Genomic DNA, 8,006 nt, shown 5'->3' with positions numbered 1-8,006 from the left:
CATCAACCGCTGTCACAATGGGAACCCAACAGGTTCACAGGTTTGTCTAGTATTTAATAAAGTTCATCTTCAATGAATGTTGATATTCTTCAAAGTATTCCATTCTCAAGAAATATTTTTTTTACCCTCAATCATTCACAGAGAGCCTCATTTGGTGAGTTTATGGACAATTTCGTAAAGCCACCATGTTAATTCCATGGAATTAATTGTTTAAAATGAGGCTGAACCAAATATGATGCTTTTGGACATCACTTAAAGGAAAATAATTCACATTGTGATGCAAAACCAACACTCGAAGGTCACATATTTTGCGACAGATGCTGTCTTGTGATCGCAATATTTGTCAAAAAATTGTCAACTAGTTTTCTTGTTGGGTGTGTGACCAGACATGACAGAAACCTAACATGTCCCCTGAAAGTAACAGCAGCATGGATCGCAGGCACCCCCATGTGGTAAACACAGGAATTGGTATTTGACTGGAAAAGATTATCCATATATAATTCACAGGAATTCTGCTGACATCCTATGAATTAAATTTTGATGTATCTTAAAACTTGCTGAGAACGTATAAACGTTTCAAACACCAGTTTATAATTAGATTTAATGTTGAGATATTAAATTACCACACAAAACAACCTCATCGTCTCAGAGCTTATCGGCTACAAGTTTCCGAACCGACGAAACCACAAGCAAGGGAAGGGCAAACCACTCAGTGTATTTCCTTGCCAAGGAGGTTGTTTCACCATTCCCAGACGTCTCGGAAAGGGTATGGAATCAATCCATCAATTTATGATTTGGCCAGGGAATTTATCCATCTATTTATAATTTGGCCAGGGAATTTATCCATCTATTTATAATTTGGCCAGGGAATTTATCCATCCATTTATAATTTGGCCAAGGAATTAATTGATCACTTTATAATTTTGCTGGGGAATTAATCCGTCAATTTATAATTTGGCCAGGGAATTAATCGATCACTGTATAATTTGGCCAGGGAATTAATCGATCACTGTATAATTTGGCCAGGGAATTAATCCATGAATTTATAATTTGGCCTGGGAATTAATCGATCACTGTATAATTTGACCAGGCAATTAATCTATCAATTTATAATTTGGCCAGGGAATTAATCCATCAATTTATATGGCCAGGGAATTAATCTATCAATTTATCATTTGGCCAGGGAATTAATCGATCACTGTATAATTTGGCCAGGGAATTAATCCATCAATATATAATTTGGCCAGGGAATTTATCCATCAATTTATAATTTTACCAGGGAATTAATTGATAAATTTATAATTTGGCCAGGATATTATTATTCCCTCAATATATAATTTGAACGTGGAATTAATCCATCAATCTGAGCAGGAATTTGACCAAAAATTAACCCATCAATTTATAATTTTATAATTTGACCAATTTGTTATCTCAATTAAAATTTGTCTAATTATACCATTAAAAGTGCATGACTCAAGATTATTCTTCGATAAAATACGAAATATAATAAAATATACACTTTTGGACTATTTATTGATGTTTAAGATAATGAAGGGTATAAACAAAATAAGTGCAGAGTTAACTAATTTTTCAACAGAATGGACAGTGACAGGAAAGGAGCCAGGCTGAGAGTAAAGAAGAGGAGAGTTAATAAGGCAGGTGTTATTTATTCAGAGTAGTTAACCATAATATAATGGGCGTAAGCCTGGAACTTCTAACACACTTTTCTCCGAACATATTCTGTTCACACTTCCGAAATCTTCACATTATGTGTTCCATGTATTTACGCAGGTGATAGCAGATTCCAAAAATCAAATATCATCATCATAATCATAATATAATGGGTGTAAGCTGAGAACTTCTAACACACTTTTCTCAGAACATATTCTGTTAATACTTCTTAAAATTCACATTGTGTGTTCCATGTATTTACGCAGGTGATAGCAGATTCAAAAAATTGAATATAGATAGAATTTCCAAAGAGGGAAGCAATGACGTCAGAATCAGCAGCGTTCGGCGGAAAACCGACGGCCGGGTCCCAGATGACGTGCTTTACTTAACTAAATCCATGAGTTCAGGATGTTTGTTCAACTCAGCATTTACGACTTTTACCCTGCCATGTTGTTAATCTGTTGATGGAGGTAATATAGAAACAAAGAATATGTCAAATTGTTTGTATTACTCATCCGGCAATGTGTGTCAAGGCCAACGGTCAAAAGCGACTGGTTTCAAACGCTACCATGGGCACCCAGACATGCCACCAATATGAACTGAGCTGTTGAATGGGGCGCAAAAACATCCAAAGAAACTACCATAACCGAGTATTGTGATCCGTCCTGTCCCCCATGCCCGTCGTAGACTGGTATCTGCTCATGCATGGAATGTTCTCTGTGGAAAGGTAGTGGTGGCAGAAACATTAGATAGATTCAAATTTTAGTAGGATAGGTACCTCAAAGCATGAGTAGACACATTTTGTGTCTTTTGTGTGACCCCCTAATACTATCCACTGCTCACTTCGACATCGATACATATATAAAAACAATAAGGTCCATCCGACCGCGTGTTTTCCGTGATCTGGTTTTGAAGGCAGAGAGCAGAGATCTACGTTTTGTGTTCTGGGCCTTGATATATTTTTCAATTTAATTTTGCTAATTTCCCACTTGAATTCCTCTTTCAAAGAACTCTGTTTAAAGGTAAATCTTTGTGTTTGTCGTTTTTATGTATTGAGTGTGTGTGCGTGCGCGTGTGCGTGTGCGTGTGTATATATGGAGTTTCAGAATGTGGAATGGAGTCCTCTCAGGGTGGGCTCAAAGTATCCACCTTCATTTCAGTAAGGGTTCACGATTCATGGATCAAGCTGTGAAGTTTTCTGTTTTCAAAGTTTTGTGCTGATGGCTGTCTTCAGGGTCATCACTGAACCCAGGATGGCTTCCAACTGTAGTTTGTTTATAGTGATATTCCCAGCGATGGTTTTCAATATCTCTGTGAGGTTTTCCTTCATCATTCCCATGAGGTTCTTTCTTTGCATCACTGGGACAACTTTGGCATTCTTCAGCTTTCAGGATCTTTTCACTTCATGCTTGAAGTCTTCGTATTTGGTCATTTTCTTTATTTCTGCATCATTCATCCAAAATCACCGGTATCAACACCTCAATTAGCAATACCTTCCTCTCTTTTTTGCACCGAAGTATGATATCTGGTCGCAATGCTTTGTTTTCAATGTTCACGCCAGATGGGATCATCAGGTCATACGTGAGCGATACTTCAATGTTTTCAGTGATATATTTTGGTTCATTTTCCCACAAATTTTCGGGAACTGGAATATCAAAGTTTTTGCAGATGTGCCAGTGGATTACTTAACAAACTCTGGTGTGCCGTTGTGTGTACAGCTGTTACGAGGATGAGGAGGAGGAGATTGGGACCATACTCTGTGCAAAGCATTGGTGCTGCTTAAGCAGTCTCCTTGGCCATTGGGCACAATCCTGGACAGGCCGCTACTCCGACACAGTATCCCAGCATGCTGGCACTCATTTTGCCGACCTCGGAAGGATGACAGGCTGAGTTAACCCCACCTAGTATTAATTCAACAGGTGAACGGGATTTGAACTCAGGACACGACGATCCAAAGACCGGCACCCTAACCATTAAGCCAACACCAGGCATATACACACCCAACATGTCCACTAAGTTTCATCCGAATCTGTCCACAACTTTTTGAGTTAATTTGCTATACATGTTTTTGGCCCTATCCCTCAATGGTGAAGAATCACATCAAAAATTATAGCGCCGGATCTGGATCTTCACCAAAATCTAATTAGTTAGTCCTTGTGAAACACCCAACCTGTCCACCAAACTTCTTTCAGATCTGTCCACAACTTTTTTGGATATCCTGCACACAAACAAACAGACAAACAAGAAAACGACGTCATGCAGAACACGATACTTTCGTGAAGATAAATTTTAAATTGTGACTTGTAGGTGATTGACAAACAGACAGACAGAATAACAAAATCAACTGACCAATATACTTGAAAAATCTTCGATATTTGCAAGTAACAAACAGACAAACTAGAAATAGATGTCGTGCAGGGCCCGATACTTGCAAAATCCACCCCCTCTCCAAAGGTTGCCATGAATACATCAAATTGTGCATTTCATTCAGAATGAAATTGACAATATTAAACAAAACTCAGGTCAATCGGATGAAAATTGATTATTTTTCAGATTGAAATTGATGATTTTAAAAGTTTGACCTTTTGACGTCAAATAGTTAGTTTCTCAATTCAGTGATGCATAATGCAAATCCTGTTCAACTTTCAAGTGAATCGGATGAAAAATAACTTTTTTAGAAATTTGACCTCAAGATGACCTTTGACTTCAATCAATTGGATACTCAATTGAGACGACCTCTACAATTTGGTAAAGTTTCTTGATGATCGGTTTAGAATTGTGACCTGTAAGTGATTTCCAAACAAACAGACAGAACAAGCAGTCATAGACTGGTACTTACGAAATCAAAAACTTGACCTCTGACCTTGTCTAACAAAAGCTGTCTCTCGAGAAGGTAGCGACGCAAACCAGAAGTTTCTACGATGATTCTGTACCAAACCATAAAAAATCGAATGTTTGGCCTCACTGTGACCTTGACCTTTGACCGATTTTGACCAAAATCTAATCAGCACCAGCCATCACCTTCCTGAATCACATAGTGCAATTTGACATTGGTAGCTTCTTCCGTTCTCGAGTAATCGTGCCTTCAAACAAACAAACACACACACACAAACAAACATACAAACAGATGACGGAAGTCATCAATATACTTACGAAATCTTTAGATTTCGTAAGTAACAAGCAGTCATAGACTGGTACTTACGAAATCGTCAACTTGACCTCTGACCTTGTCTAATAAAAGCTGTCTCGAGAGAAGGTAGCGAGGCAAATCAGAAGTTTCTAAAATGATTCTGTAAGAAACCATCAAAAATCGTAACGTCGACCGAAGCAAAAATCTCCATTTCTCCACGCAATTATTTAATATCATTTTATCAAAGTCACAAAACCGTAATATTCGGCCATCCACCAAAAATCTTTACATAATCCGACGGGTTAGCGAGTCAGGCATGAGACTATAACCTTTATTGGGATAAAAAATGACTTTTAAACACCATCTTTATCAAAAACACCGTCAGCGTGCACACGCAAAACCTTTACGTGACTCAACGACGTGTCTGCTCGAGCGCGCTGCACCACATGACGAGCCGTGACGCAGCGAGTGCAATATTTTTTATACAATCTTAAAACGTCTCCAAAACATCCGATTTTTACCAGAATTTCGACAACCGAGTGTTAAGCGTCCTAAGCGATCGCAAAAACCGAAGACAAAATTAAAATCGACTTTAAAACGAATTCGTAACGTCGACCGAAGCAAGAATACTCCATTTCTCCACATGAATTTATGGAATTATGTTTGACCTCACTGTGACCTTGACCTTTGACCGATTTTGACCAAAATCTAATCAGCGCTAGCTATCACCCTCCTGAATCACCTGGTGTAATTTGACATCGGTAGCTTCTTCTGTTCTCGAGTTATCGTGCCTACAAACAAACACACAAACACACACACACAAACAAACACACAAACAGAGGATGGAAGTCATCAATATACTTATGAAATCTTCAGATTTCGTAAGTAACAAACAAACAGAAAGGGGTGAAAACATAATCTCCTTCCACCTTCGGTGGCGGAGGTAATAACAAGACCTGAAGCAGCATAATTTTGCTTTTCATGATATAATATACTACAGGGCCAAAAGTATGTGGACACCTCCTCATCCAACATCTCATTCCAAAATCATTGGGCATTAATATGAAGTTGGTCTGTACTTTGCTACTAAGACAGCCTCCACTTTTTGGGAAGGCTTTCCACTTGATGTTGGAACATTGCTGCAGGGATTTGCTTCCACTCAGCCACAAGAGCATTGGTGAGGTTGTTAGGCGATTATGAGTGGCTCGTAGTCGGTGTTCCAATTCATCCCAAAGGTGTTCGATGGGGTTGAGGTCAGGGCTCTGAACAGGCCAGTCAAATTCTTACACACCGGTCTCGACAAACCATTTCTGTATGGACCTCGATTTGTGCATGGGTGCATTGTTATGCTCAAACAGGAAAGGGCCTTCCCCAAACTGTTGCCACAAAGTTGGATGCACAGAATCATCTAGAATATCATTGTATGCTATAGCATTGAGATTTCCCTTCAAAGAAACTATGGGGCCTCGCCCGAACAATGAAAAACAGCCCCAGACAATTATTCCTCCTCAACCAAACTTTACAGTTGGAATGATGCATTTGGACAGGTAGTGTTCTCCTGGCATCTGCCAAGCCCAGATTCATCTGTTAGACTGATAGATGGTGAAGTGTGATTCATCACTCCAGAGAATGTGTTTCCAACGCTTGGCATTGCATGGTGATCTTAGGCTTGTGTGCGGCTGCTCGGCCGTGGAAAGCCATTTTATAAAGCTCTTGACGAATCATGCTTGTGCTGACGTTGCTTCCAGTCAGTTTGGATCTTGGTTGTGAGTGTTGCAACCAATGACAGATGATTTTTCCGCACTACAGCACTCGGCGATCCCATTCTGTAAGCTTGTGTGGCCTACCACTTTGTGGCTGAGTTGTTGCTCCTAGACGTTTCCACTTCACAATAACAGCACTTACAGGTGACCAGGGAAGCTCTAGCAGAGCAGAAATTTGACGAACTGTCTTGTTGAAAAGGTGGCATCCTATGACAGTGCCACATTGAAAGTCACCAAGCTCTTCAGTAAGGCCTATTCTTCTGCCAATGTTGGTCTATGGAGATTGCATGGCTGTGTGCTTGATTATACACACCTGTCAGCAATGGGTGTGGCTGAAATAGCCGAATCCACTAATTAGAAGGGGTGTCCACATACTTTTGGTCATGAACTGAATGTACATATGCTTGAGCTTGGGTTATTGGGGGTTTTCCAGTATCGGGTGCAACCGGAAGATAGACTAATGGGTTGGTTAGTGGCCGTTGGAATAAAGGATTGACTTGGATTCTGAACGCCTTGGACATGTTTTCCTTTCCCCACTGAAGACCCAATCATGTCTCTCTCACACCTTCAATTGGAGGGAATTACCGATCAGCTCTCACCTAATCGATTATTTATCCGCTCAGAAGAAACGCACAAAGACTCAGCTCTACTGTATAGAGGGATTTTGGTATGCATGATGCAGCCTGGTGTTGGCTTTGTGGATGGTGTGGCTGGCTTAGGATCCAAGGGTCCTGAGTTTGAATCCTGTTGGCTGCTGAATTAACACCAGGTGGGGTTCACTTAGCCTGTCATCGTTCATCCAAGAAATGTCATTACTATATAGGAACCTGGCAGCCAAGCTGTCATATGCAAGAACAGAACAGTATGGACGATGCAGTCCTTGGGTGCCATATTAGTTGGCAAGCTAAACAAGTGAGAAAAAGTAAACAAGATAGACCTAACAAGGCCCAAGAATTAGTGTAACTTTCCATTGCAGTATTAGTAAGTCCGAATAATGAGATAAATGTGCTGGATTGTAGAGCTACTGATGTTATAGTTGCTCGGAAGTGAATACAACCAACATGGTGGTGAAAATACAAGTTATGGGATAGAGCTTTGAAAAGCCTCCATAGCATATCTCAAAAAGTTATGGACAGATTCAGACAAAGCTGGGTGTACAGTTTGGGTGTGTGACAAGGTAAAATTGAATCGATTTTGGTGAAGATATGGATCCAGATGTGACAATAAAATATTTTCTAAAGTGATTCTTCACCATTGAGAGGACAGGGCCAAAAACAATATCTAGCACGATATCTAATAAAGCTAAGGACGGATTCGGAGGAAATTTGGTGGAAATATTGGATGTGTGACAAGGCCAAATTGATTAGATTTTGGTGAAGATCTGGATCTGGATGCTATAAATTTTTCAGTAATTCTTCACCATTGGTAGATTATAGGGCCAA

At 39.8% G+C, this 8,006-nt stretch overlaps 1 protein-coding gene across 2 annotated transcripts in view; it reads right to left on the bottom strand.

The window, feature by feature from the left end:
• Positions 1-1,642: 1,642 nt before the first annotated feature.
• Positions 1,643-8,006, bottom strand: part of LOC147032227 (uncharacterized) — a 105,312-nt gene continuing 98,948 nt past the window's right edge. For both annotated transcript variants that reach the window (XR_015055094.1, XM_085869616.1), the window contains exon 4: positions 1,643-4,961. The gene's annotated coding sequence lies outside the window, so the exon portion shown is untranslated. The remainder of the gene's footprint in view (positions 4,962-8,006) is intronic.

The sequence above is a fragment of the Eptatretus burgeri genome, chromosome 2, assembly GCF_056783735.1.
Source record: "Eptatretus burgeri isolate ZD-2024b chromosome 2, Ebu_testis_v1, whole genome shotgun sequence".
Taxonomy (NCBI): domain Eukaryota; kingdom Metazoa; phylum Chordata; class Myxini; order Myxiniformes; family Myxinidae; genus Eptatretus; species Eptatretus burgeri.
Note: the sequence above shows the minus strand (reverse complement) of the source record. Positions and strands in the feature narration are given on the sequence as shown.